The sequence below is a fragment of the Dasypus novemcinctus genome, chromosome 24, assembly GCF_030445035.2.
Source record: "Dasypus novemcinctus isolate mDasNov1 chromosome 24, mDasNov1.1.hap2, whole genome shotgun sequence".
Taxonomy (NCBI): domain Eukaryota; kingdom Metazoa; phylum Chordata; class Mammalia; order Cingulata; family Dasypodidae; genus Dasypus; species Dasypus novemcinctus.
Window position 1 is genome coordinate 27,345,138 of NC_080696.1, and position 12,919 is coordinate 27,358,056.

The 12,919-nt window shown below is 35.8% G+C and overlaps 1 pseudogene; it reads right to left on the reverse strand.

Annotated features, from left to right (window-relative positions):
- Positions 1-420: 420 nt before the first annotated feature.
- On the reverse strand, positions 421-2,033 carry LOC101412179 (TGF-beta-activated kinase 1 and MAP3K7-binding protein 2 pseudogene; annotated as a pseudogene).
- Between the last annotated feature and the right edge of the window lie 10,886 nt (positions 2,034-12,919).

The window sequence follows — 12,919 nt, forward strand, 5'->3', positions numbered from 1 at the left end:
TAACTCCTTCTGCCTTTTCTTAGTTTACATAGTGTTTCACTGAAAGATTTTTTTAAAGTTATTTTTCTATGCCTTGATCCTGTCAAGATCCAGTAGTGACATAAGGGGTGAAAAGTACTATGAGTCCCTAAGAAATAGGTTGCTGAGAATGACCCAAGATGGAACACTAGTAACACTGTATGTGGCTAGGAAACAGGTGCTGAGTCCTTCAGCAGATTATCTTTCATGCAATGGATTTCACTGTCTGTGACAGGATCCTGAGCTATTCTGAGCTCTGGGGGCTGGCATTTAGCATCAGCAAACCATCTTGTCACATCTTTAATTGGACACAATCCTATGGAGCAGTGAAACTTTTCCCCTGGTGACAGATTAGTTTCCTGAACTTTAGATGTGTTTTTAGAGAAGATACGGGGTTTTGGCTCAGAAATGCCTTAGCACCTCACACTGTTCACAATGGATTAAGGCTAAATGGTTCAAAAAAGTACACACAGTACAATTCCACTAAGCTCCCTCATCATCTTCTGTGTCTTGATTCTTTGGTGTTTTGATGGTGGACATTTGAACTTTCGGTTTTGGTGGCACAGAACCTACAAATCAAATATTGTCATAGTATTTATGAGTATCCTAAAATTAAAATGCGGTCTTCAGGCTTGAAAAGATCAATTTCTTTGATTGAGTAGTTGATACCAATCAGGGTTTGCTATTACAACTTCTCAACTGCTGTTTTTCTTTGAGGGGAGGTATTTGGATATGGAATTCAATTTTTCACGTTCCTTCAAGTCAGATTGTTTTCCATTTCATTGACCTCAAATTTTAGTTTATCCAACATTTTCATCTAAATCTCAAGTTCTCTTTGAAGTAATTCTTTTCCGGCCTTCTGGTGTACCACAAAGTTCATGTGTAGGCAGCATTATCAGATCCCATGCTCAGTTTCTTTGCATCAATTATTTTATCCACATGTGCTAAAGCAGGGTCTGAGAGGTTCTGAATGTCTTCTGTTTCTACATAATGATCAGAATGGTTTAGAAGATTTGTAAGGTCAAAGATAGGGTGCACCTCCCTGGAGAGACTGCCAGGGTTTTTTTTGGGATAAACTGAAATCTTGAAAGTGTACTTTGTATTGGGCTGAGTGGCCACGATGTGAGAACTTGCAGTGTTGGAGCCTACTGCCTGGCTTTTGGGGTGGTGGTGGTAAATAAATGCATGGCTGATGCTCACTTGCCCAGATATGTTATTGGAGGTAGCAGATGCTCTAGTGTTAGTGGACATGAGGAGTGTGGCTGATTCTTCATGACCTGGTCATCTTCTGTAGTGGCATTAGCCGAAATATAGGACTTAGATTTACTGTGAGACATCACCTCATCAGTATTTGGTGGACTGATAGTTATATAAACAGTAGGCTGATTTCTATTGATCAAAGAGGAACTGCCAAAGGTCTGAGATCCAGAAGAACACAATTTTTAAAAATTGTTTCTTTGTGGGGGTTCAAGTTTAATTTCAGCCTGGTTTTTCTGAAGTCCTATTGAAATATTCTGAATGTTATATTGTTATATTGGCCATTGACAGAAGGTAGATGGACTGTTGGTTGCTGTGGAGTCATAGGGGAGGTGGTAGGCATGTAGATATGGGAGAAGCTGACTGGCTGCTGAGCTGAGGTATGTGGTAGATGATTAAATATAGGAAAGGCAGTCCAGGGGCCAGGTTGTGAAGGTTAATACTTGTTGAGGGTTCATGGGATTGAACAGAGATACCAAGCCAGAATGCTGCTGGGTCTGTTGAACTGTACAACTAGGAGTTATAATGTAAGGTCTACTATAGATAGAATTTCCCTATGGACTGTTAGACATAGGAGTACTATGATCAGTCTGGATATTTGCAGCTAAAATTACCATAATGGGATTAAATCTGGGAGTTTGTTGAGAAAGGTTAACTGCTCCTTTGTTGTCTAAGTGATGTGATATTAAATTTGAAGAACCAGATGGACTGGACTTTCCAAAAACATTAAAGCCATGAAGAATTTGAGCTGGTGCCATGCATTTCATCTAAGTTATCTAATTTACTTGTGTACACTTGTTTGTCGTATTCTCTTATAATCTTTTATATTTCAGTAGCATCAATTTTAAGTTCCCCCTTTGCATTTCTGATTTTCATTTCATTATTTTTCTCCTCTCTTTTTGCTTTGTCTGTCTAGTTAAATGTTCTTAGCAGTTACTGACATTTTCAAAGAACCAGAATTGATTTTGTTGATTATCTGCTTTGTTGTTGTTTTTTTGTTGTTTTCCATTTCATTTATCTTCACTCCAATCTCATGGTTTCCTTCATTTTGCACACTTTTAGTTTGTTCTCTTTTTTTTCTATTTCTTCTAGGTATGGAATAGGTCTCTGATTTTAAATTACTATTTTTTAAATGAAAACATTACTTTACATCTTGTAAAGTGGTTTAATGAACTTTAAACTCAAAGTGAGCTGGGGAGTTGGGAGTATACGGGATCCTATTATATTTTTAATGTAATATTTTGTATGATCAACATATCTTCAAAAATATTCACAAATCTATTTAAAAAAGAACTACACATTGCAAAAAAATGCATGAGCAATGAATGAAAGAAATAGATTTATGAGACCTCAAAATTAAAAAAATTTGTACCTCAAAGGAGTTTATCAAGAAAGTGAAAAGGCAGCCTATTCAATGGGAGAAAATTTTTGGTAACCATATATCTAATAGGAACCTATAAAAATAAATCCTACAAGTTGACTGCAAAAGACAAATAGCCCATTTTAAAAATGGGCAATTGATTTGAATAGACATTTCTCCAAAGAAGAATAGTAAGATAAAAAGCACATGAAAAGATGCTCAACATCACTAGCTATTAGGGAAATGCAAATCAAAACTATGAGATATCATCTTGCACCCATTACACTGGTAGCTATTAAAAAAAATAGAGGACTACAAGTGATAGAGAGGATGGGGAAGAATGGAAACGCTTATCAACTACTGGTGCAAATGTCGAATGGTGCAGCTACTGTGGAAGACAGTTTGGTGGTTCCCCAGGAAGCTAACTACAGGACTGCCATATGATCCAGCAAGCCCACTACTTGCTATATACCCAGAAAAATGGAAAAGAAGAACACAAAAAGATATATGCACACCAGTGTTTATAGTGGCATTATTCACTACTGCCAAAAGTTGGAAACAATCTAAATGTCCATCAACAGATAATTGGATAAGCAAATTCTGATATATACATACAGTGGAATATTACTCAGCCATAAGAAGAAATGTAGTATTAACACATGGGATAGCATGGATAAATATTGAAGATCTTATGCAGAGTGAATCAAACCGGGCACTGTGGACAAATATTACATGATCTCACTGATATGAATTAAGCAGATTGAGAATATTTACAGAGCTAGAATATGGAAGATAGTTTTATAGGAGAAAAAAAGGGAGAAGAATGTTGTTAGCCAATGCCCATTTAGGCAAAATCTATGATAAGGTGGAACAGTGTAGCTGTGCAGGGGTGATGCAGCAATGCTATTGGGCTGGGTGGTGCTGCTCTGTGAGGGGGGAAGGTGGAGAGGGTGGGTTTGACTGTCCATGGAATTGGGGGGGAGTTGCAAGAGGTAGCATTTGAACTCAGGATTTGCATGCATGTGGTTGAAACTAAAATTTTGGAAATGTTCTTTTGGCAAATATGGCAAAGGTGTTACTGGTTTAGGGTATTGGATGTGGAGGGCATGCAGGACAGCATGCAATTGGGACAGGCTTCTAGGGAGTATGTGAGTGTTCATCTTGTCATAGTGTTTTGTATCAGTGGGTGGAGACCTACATAATGAGCATGAATTTCTAGGATTCCCATCCTAGGGAGTCCCGCTATGTTCTCAAATAGAGGAGCAGGAGTGTTTTGAGAGAATTGGCAGTGCCTAATGGGGAAGGACAAACCAGTATGACAAGCACTCAATGTTGTTGCAAGTAACTATGAATCTTGTTCTTCAAGGAGTGAAGCTTGGTGGCTGCCATGCATTCTGAGTGGAGAGGAAGGAGGAAAAGAGTAAATGGAACATGGGGGCATTTTTTGGGGCAATGGAATTGTTCTACATGATCTTGTAATGATGGATACAGACCATTTTAAATTTCATCAAAATTTATATAAATGTAAGGTGCAAAATGTAAATCATAATGCAAATCATTGCCCATGGTTAGTAACAATGCTTCAATATTTGTACATCAATTGTAACAAATCTACCATCCAGATGAAAAATGTTATTTTAATGAACTATAGAAAGGATCCCTGAAAGACCATGATTGGTGGCAATAGTCTGATGGTATTGTCTCATAATCTGTAACAAATGTTCCACCAGGATGTGGAATTGTATGGGAAGTCTATACATCTATACAATTGTTTTGCAAGTTCATGATATCTGTAACAAAAATATATTTTTAAAAAATAGTATGGTTTGGGGGAAAATACAGCAAATGTAAGGTAAGGACTATAGTTGGTAGTAATATTGTGATGATGCTCTTGCATAGATTGTAGCAAATGTTTCACAACAATGCAAAGAGTTAGTGGAGGGGTGATGTATGAGACCCCTGTGTGATGTTATGTATGGTTATTTTGTAAGTTCACAATCTTTACTGTACACTTATTGTTTATGTGTGTTCATGTATGAATGATATACTTCAATAAAAATAATATATTTTAAAAAATGTTATTATAGGGGAAAGAGGAAAGGGAGGGGGAGATGTTGGGTAGATGTGAATGCCCTATATTCTGCACATGACTTTTCTATAACCTGAAGCTTCTTTGAAGACAAAATTTTAAAAAATGCACTGGGGGAATAAATGGAATAAAATGTCACTGCACATACAAGACAATGGATCTTTCAATATGAAAGAAATGTCAATTTTTAAAGGAATTTATATTTTATTATTTTTATTTTGATTTTTATTTATTTTTTTGTTTTTTATTTATTTTAAACATAAATATATTTTATTTTCTTATTAATTGATTAGGTCACTTTGTTGGCTTCAATTCAAAAGGGAGGATCCTTGGTACTGGTGTCAGTGATGGGGGATGCATGGGAAGAGGTCCACCTGGAACATACCTATAAGGCATGTGAATGTGTTCGAATGTTCATGGGTTGAGATTCACACAATAATCAAAAGAAGATTGAATTTCCATTCTGAGAAGCTCTGCCACTTTCTCTAATGGAACAGCAAGAAACCCCCAAGAACAGAGGCAGTGACAAGTGAAGGATGATGGACCATTGATGGGACCTTGATATTAATGACTGTACTTATGAACCTTTATTTTTGAAACTGAAAACTTAGCCTAGTATAGGGTGCCTAAGAGTTACTGCCTGAGAGCCTCCTTGATCAAACATGACCTCTGTGTAAGCCAAACTCAGCATATCCATTGCCTTCCCCCCAGCAGGGGGCATGACTCCAAGGGATGAGCATGGAGGGATTACTAAAAACCACAAACTAGCAATGCAACTGGGAAAGACCTTTACCAAAAGGGGACATGGGTAAAGACAAATGAGTTTATACAGCTAGGAGACTTCAAAGTGAGTAGGGAGGTCATTCCAGAGGTTATGCTTAAACATTTCTCAACATATTTCATTGACTGCCTAAGTAAATATTACCTCAAAGAGTGGAACTCCTGAGGATTCTGGAGAGTACATTCAGAGAGTACAGGCAGGGAAGACCGCTGAGGAATTTGACACCCAGCCAGTGGCCCTACTTTGGAATTTGTGCTCTATATAAATTTGAAGATTGGTTTTCCATTTGTGCAAAAAAGACTGTAGGAATTTTGATTGGGATTGCATTGAATCTGTAAATTCTTTTGTGCAGTTTTGACACTTTAATAAAATTTAGTATTTCAATACATGAATACAGAATATCTTTCCATTTATTTAGGTGTTCCTTAATTTCTTTTAGCAAAGTTTTGTGTTTTTTGCATACCAGTTCTTTACATTTTGTTTATATTTATAACTATTTAATTTATTTTTATTTGCGCTTATGAATTTGAATTTTTCTTGATTTTCTCTTCCAATTGGTCATTGCTTGTGCATAGAAACATTATTGAATTTTTGCTGTTGTTCTTCTAAGCTGCTACTTTTCTGCATTCATTTATTAGCTCTAGGAGCTTTGTCATGGTTTTTCAGGATTATTTGCATAAAGGATCATATCATCTCCAAATAGAGAAATTTTTATTTTTTCCTTTCCAATTTAGATGCCTTTTATTTCTTTTTCTTGCCTAATTGCTCTGAGGAAAACTACCAGTACAATGTTGAATAGCAATGCCATCAGTGGCATCCTGATCTTTTTTCTGATCTTAGAGTAAGATGTTAGCTATGGGCTTTTTATATATACTCTATTATGTTGAGGAAGTTTCCTTCTGTTCCTAGTGTTTTAAGTGCTTTTATCATGAAGGAGTGCTGGATTTTATTAAATGCCTTTTCTGCATTATCGAGATGATAAAGTTGTTTTTTCCCTTAATTCTGTTAATGTGGTGTGTTATATTAGTTGATTTTATTATATTGAGCACTCCTTGCATACCAGGAATAAATTCCACTTGGTTTTAGTGTATAATTCTTTTAGTCTGCTGTTTGAATCAGTTTGCTAAACTTTTCTTGAGGATTTCTGCATCCGTATTCATAAGAGATACTTATCTATACTTTTCCTTTGGTATTTTTATCTTACTATGGTGGTAGGATGATATTGGCTTTGTTGAATGAGTTAGGGAGTGTGCCCTCCTCTTCAATATTTTTGGAAGAGTTTGAGCAAAGTTGGAGTTAAATTTTCTGGGAATGTTTGGTGGAATTCCCTTATAAAGCCAGCTGGTCCTGGGCTTTTCTTTGTTGGGAGGCTTTTGATTACTGATTCAATCCCTTTGCTAGTAATTGGTTTGTTGAGAGCTTCTATTTCTTCTTGAGTCAATGTAGGTAGTATGTGGATTTCTAAGAATCTGTCCATTTCATCTAGGTTATCTAATTTATTGGTGTACCATTGTTCATAGTATCCTCTTATAGTCACTTACATTTCACTTATATTTTCTGATTTTCATTATTTTTATCCTCTCTCTCTCTTTTCTTTGTCTAGTTAAATGTTTGTGATGTTATTGATCTTTTTAAAGAAACAGCTTTTGGTTTGTTGATTTTCTAATGTTTTGTTGTTTTTGTTTTCTATTTCATTTATCTCCACTCTAATCTTATTGTTTCATTCCTTTTTCTCACTTTGGGTTAGTTTTCTCTCTTTTATTCTAGTTCTTCCAAGTTTAAGATTAGGTCTCTGTTTTCAAATATTTCTTTTTTTAATGTAAGCATTTAGAGCTATAAATTTCCCTCTCAGCACTGCCCTCATTGTGTCCCACAGGTTTTAGTATGTTGTATTTTCATTTTCATTTGCCTCAATTTGTTTTCTAATTTTGATCTGATTTCCTGTTTAACCCATTGGTTGTTTAAGAGTGTGTTGTTTAATTTTCATATTTAAAAAAAAATCCTATTTCTCTCTGTATTTTTTATTTCCAGCTTCATTCCATTGAGGCCAGAGAATATAAATTGCATGCTTTTATTATTTTTAATTTGAAGAGACTTGATTTGTGACACATCATAAGCTCAGTCTTGGAGAATGATCCATGTCCATTTGAGAAAAACATGTATTCTGTTATTAATGGATGCAATGTTCTAAATATGTCTGTTTCTTCTAATTAGCTTAGTGCATCATTTAATTCCTGCACTCCCCTATTGATATTCTGACTATATGTTCTATCCATTATTGAAAGTGGTGTGTTGAAGTCTCAATATTATCATAAAGGCATCAATTTTTCCATTCAAATCTGTCTTCATACATTTCAGGGCTTTGCTCTTAGGTGTACAAATATATATTTAACTGCTACATTTTCCAGTTGAATTGTCCTCTTTATCAGTATATAATGACCATCTTTGTCCCTTATAAATGATTTTGACTTAAAGCCTATTTTATCTGATATTAGTATAGCCACTTCTGCACTTTCTGGGTTACTACTTCTATGGCATATGTTTCCATTCTTTCATCCTCAATCAATGTGTATATTTTACTTTAGAGTGATTGTCTTGCAGGCAGCTTATAGTTAGGTCTTGTTTTTTGTTTGTTTGTTTGTTTGTTTGTTTTTTACACATTCTGCCAATCTCTGTCTTTTGTCTAGAGACTTAAATTCATTTACAATTACAGTCACTACTGACAATACAGGACATTCTTCTATTTTCCTTTTTAAGTATTACACATTTTTTTGTCCCTTACTTCCATTAAAGCCTATTTTTACATTTATTTTCTTTTCCATCTGGCTATATTTTACATCTGTTTACCTCATGGTGTCCATGGGATTAAAATTTAACCTCCAAAATTTATAACAATCATATTAGTTTGACAAAAACTTAACTTAAATATTATGCACATATACTTTTAACCCCACCTTGTTTATTTTTGTACCACTCTTATCTTTGTACCTTGTCCAAACACAAAGGTTTATTACTTTTTATGCATTTGCATTTCAATACTGTAGGATGTAAGAAGTGGAGTTGTATACCAAATAACACAATACACTAATACTAGCACTTATAATTACTCAAGAGCAAATCTTTATTTCTTTATGCTGCTTGTATCACTATCTAGTGTCCTTTCTATTCAGTCTTAAGAACTCCATTTAGCATTGCTTGTATAGCAGGACAATGGAATTCCTTCAGCTTTTATTTATTTGAGAATGTCTTAATCTCCCCTCATTTAAAAAAAAAAGTATCACTGGATGTAAAATTTTTAGCTTTCAGTTGTTTTCTTTCATCACTTTAATTACTTCAATCCACTTTCTTCTGCCTCCATTTTTTTCTGGTGAGAAATCAATACTCAACCAAATTGGGTCTCCCTTGTCCATAACATTGTTTTTCTTTTGCAGCTTTCATACTTCTCTTTTGTCATTTGCATTTAATAATGTCATCAGGTCGTCAGTATAATGGGAAATATTTTTCTTCATCTTTATTATGTTTGGTGCTCTCTGCTCTATTTTGCTAAATTTTGGAAGATCTCATTATTTCTTTGATTATACCTTCTATCCCTTTCTCTCTTTCTTCTTTTGGGACTCCCATAATACATATATTGTTGTGCTTGATTGTGTCCCATAGCTATCTTAAGCTATTTTTTATTTTAATATTTCTTTTTTTTTGTTTTCTCTTCCTCAAACTTACTCATTTCAAGTGTCTTTTCTTTAAGTTCACTGATTCTTGCCACCTCCAATCTACAATTAAAGCCCTCTTAGGTTTTACTTGCATGGTCATGATGGCAGAGGAAAAATGGTGAGAGCAGGGCACAGAAGGCAGGAACAGAGGTTCAAAGGTGAGAGACTGAATTCAGGTCTTAAGCCTGCTTTTTGAACTGCTAATTATTCCACCCCTTTGCTAATGGCAGGGAAAGAGTTCCAACTGTTTGCTGTTTTGATTGATTACCCCACCCTTCAGTCCCCCATGAGGGACCACTGATAAAGTCCTTGGGGAATATCTGGGGCTTCTCCTAACTTCCAGAGGAAATCTTTTTCTAAGTGGCAGAATCTTAGGGAGGGTCCTCCAGCAGCCATCTTGGGACAATTGATGCCCATATGGACTTCTTGTCAGGTTCCAGATCCATCTATTGATTCCCTATCATACTAGCCAGGTTCATTCCCCCCTCAGAGAGTTTACACCTTTATTCTTAAAGAGGTCCTGAAGGGAGACCATTCTTCTGTAGCTACTTTCTGCAGGTTAGGGGCAGTAGGCACTACCTGACAAGGGGTAAAACCCTCCTGCTATTCTATCTTACTTGGAGGAACGTGGGCATTTATAATCTATAAAGGGAAATTGTAGTCTCTAAATGAAACTTCTTCATCACTTTTCAGCCCCTTCCTCTTCACCTGGGTCTCATGGTCTACTATTTTTTCCCTTTTCTCATCCCTACCTGCCTGAATAAATTACCTGCCTAACTCAAAAAAAAAAAAAAAAAAAAAAAAACCAACAACCTTCTTATGAATTTTTCATTGAGTTGTATGGCGTTGAATTACTGGAGTTTGGTTCCTGTTTAAAATTTCTACCTCTTTACTTAGAATCCCATTTTTTCCTAATATCCTTTAGTTCTTTCTCTACAGCTTCTTTTTTCTTCTTGAACATTTTTAAGACTATTTTTAATAAGCTTTGCTTGGTATGTCCACATTCTTGTTTTCTTTTTTGTTGTTATTCTGTATTTTTATCCTTTTCCTTTGGATGGGCCATCATTTCCTGTTTCTTTGTTTATCTTGTATGTATTTGTTGACACAGTATGCATCTGAATAGTTTCATTTATTAACTCTGGAATTTATTCCCCAATATGTCTATTTCTTAGTTTTGTGTTTTTCACCAGGTAGGGATGAGACAGAGATTTTCTTGAACTTCAGCCCACCATTCAGGAAGATCAGCTAAAGGCAAACACAGGGTGATTTTCCCTTCCTTGTCCTGGGCTTTTGCTTGTTGGTTGTTTACTTGTTTTGGAATCCCCTGTTTACAGGAGCTTGGTTGTCCCCTATGTTTTCCAGGAGACAGACTTCTCTCTCCCAGGTTTGAAGTCAGCAAACGTATGCCCCAGAGTGTATGGGTAATTTCTTACCCTTCTTTCCTTGTCCCAACCTGCTTTTGCCTTGAGGAAAAATTCACTTATAAGGCACACACCTAAAAGAACTTCCAAAAATCTGTCTTTCCCAGTGAAAATAAGTCCAGGAACATACAACTAGCTCCAATGTGCCCTGTGAAGTGATGCATGTAGGATGATCAAATATCTGAAAATAACATTTCTTTCACTGTTGCTAGGAAAGAATTGTAAGTTAGAATATAATGAGATGCAATACTTTCTTGGTGCCAAACTCCACTTTGGGTGGTCTAGAACATCTGGTTGAAGCAATGAACTATGAAAACTAGCTTCAACTCGTTGACCAGACCTGTGCAGAAGAAGCCTCTTGCTGTACTCACTTCAACTTGCTTAATAAACATAGTAAATTTCACACCCAGGGATGGAGTTATCCATTCCCTTTTTGATCATGCAATGTATGTGCAAGTGTGATTTCCTGAACATACTAATCACACAATTATATATCTATCTATGTATATTCATCCATATGCATAAAAATAATGCATAAGCAAAGCAAATTCTAAGTAGTAATTTGGGTATTTAAGCAAGAGTGAAGCTGCAGGAAAGGGAGTTGGGTTTGAGTCACTTTGGACTGACCTTCGCTCCATACCTCTGTAGAGGTAGTAAATGTGGGTTTGCCTTACTTTCATGTTGAACTTTTCTTCTTGCCATCTCAGGTTATCCATAAAGGCCCTGCCCTGAGGTCTAACAGAAGGATCAGGAAAAGCACAAAGAGCTTCTCTGCTGGCTCCCCAAAGTTGGGCTTTCCCAGAATTCCCAGCAAGTGCAGCCCTTCAACTAACTGATCCAGCAGCATCTTTAAGTCCCCACCTCTATGCCCCTGTCCAGGGAGGATTAAAACAATGTCTACCCTCAGAGTCAGTCTACCAGCAATCAGAATTCACTAATCAAAATCTGAAATCAGTCATCTATGATGTCCAAGCCTGTTCTTGGCAAAGTGTAATTTTAGGTCTCTTTCTGTCAGCCGGGACCTAGCCAAGGCTTGGACACAATGACTGCTTGCTGCAAAAATGGAGGATGGGCACTGGTAAGTGCTGGCATAAAGAGAGCAATTTACTGTTCTTTATCATAATTTATCAGCTTCCTCTTCTGATTTTCCCTGTATGCTGTACATGGTTCTTCTAGCACTCAAAATTTCAAAGTAATTGTTTCAAACAGTTCCTGCCTGTTAAATAGTTGTTTTGGGGGAAGGACTGAGTTCAGAAGCTATCTATTCTACCTATTCTACCATCCTTTCACCATCCTCCAATTGATCTATATTTAATAACCTATTTTCTAGTTCCTTTTAATTCATTTTCTATCCTTTCGCACAATAACTCTTGAATGCAAAAACATCTGACAAATGAATAAATACAAAAATTTGATCAATTTTTAGTTTAGCATGGGAGTGGAACACAAGCTGATGAAAGAATATTTTGGTTCTTAAATATGTACTGTAACAAACCTGCCCATTAATATATTAAATTTTAGATTTAAAATATTTAAAGTCCACCATAGTGAATATTAATAAATACTTAACTGGCTTGTAAACAAATTGCAGAGGCACATTACTTAAGTTGCAAGGGGGTTAGATATTACAATTGTGGATGAGACTTAGAAGTCTTAGGCTGGACAAGAAAGAAATGTGGAAGGCTAGATTAGTAAGTAATGTAAGTAATGTGAGTATGGTGTGGTCATACTCTTCCTATTTCTCATTCTTTATATCATATCTGTCTCTAAGGTTCTATTAGAAGTTTCTATTAGAAGGAATATGAAGATAGGTTTATACTCTTCTAGTAGTCTCCAAAAGAACTTTCAAGGTCTATGATTTTGGTGACAATATATTCTAAATATGTAAAACCCATCTTAATTTCAAATAGTTTTTCTATCTTTTTGCTAAATATCTCAGACTACTTTCAACTAAAAGTATATAAGAGAGTTATTTCATTTATTTTATGATATTTTATTGTAAAATGAGACATCATCAGAATTAGGTCCACCTTAGGGAAAAGTGAACTGACAACAATTTTCTAACCTCTTTTAATCAAGGAAGTTAAAATATGTCAACTGAGTATGCAGGGCCTTGAGCCAGCCTCATATTTTATTCCAGTTCATATATTATAGCACTGGCAGTTAGAATCTGTTCTCACATGCAGGGTATGTGCTGGCAGGGTGCATTATGTGGCTGAGTTTAAGTTCTGGAGTCAGAAATAAATTTTTATGATATTCTAGCTCTGTAAACTTGGACTGAAA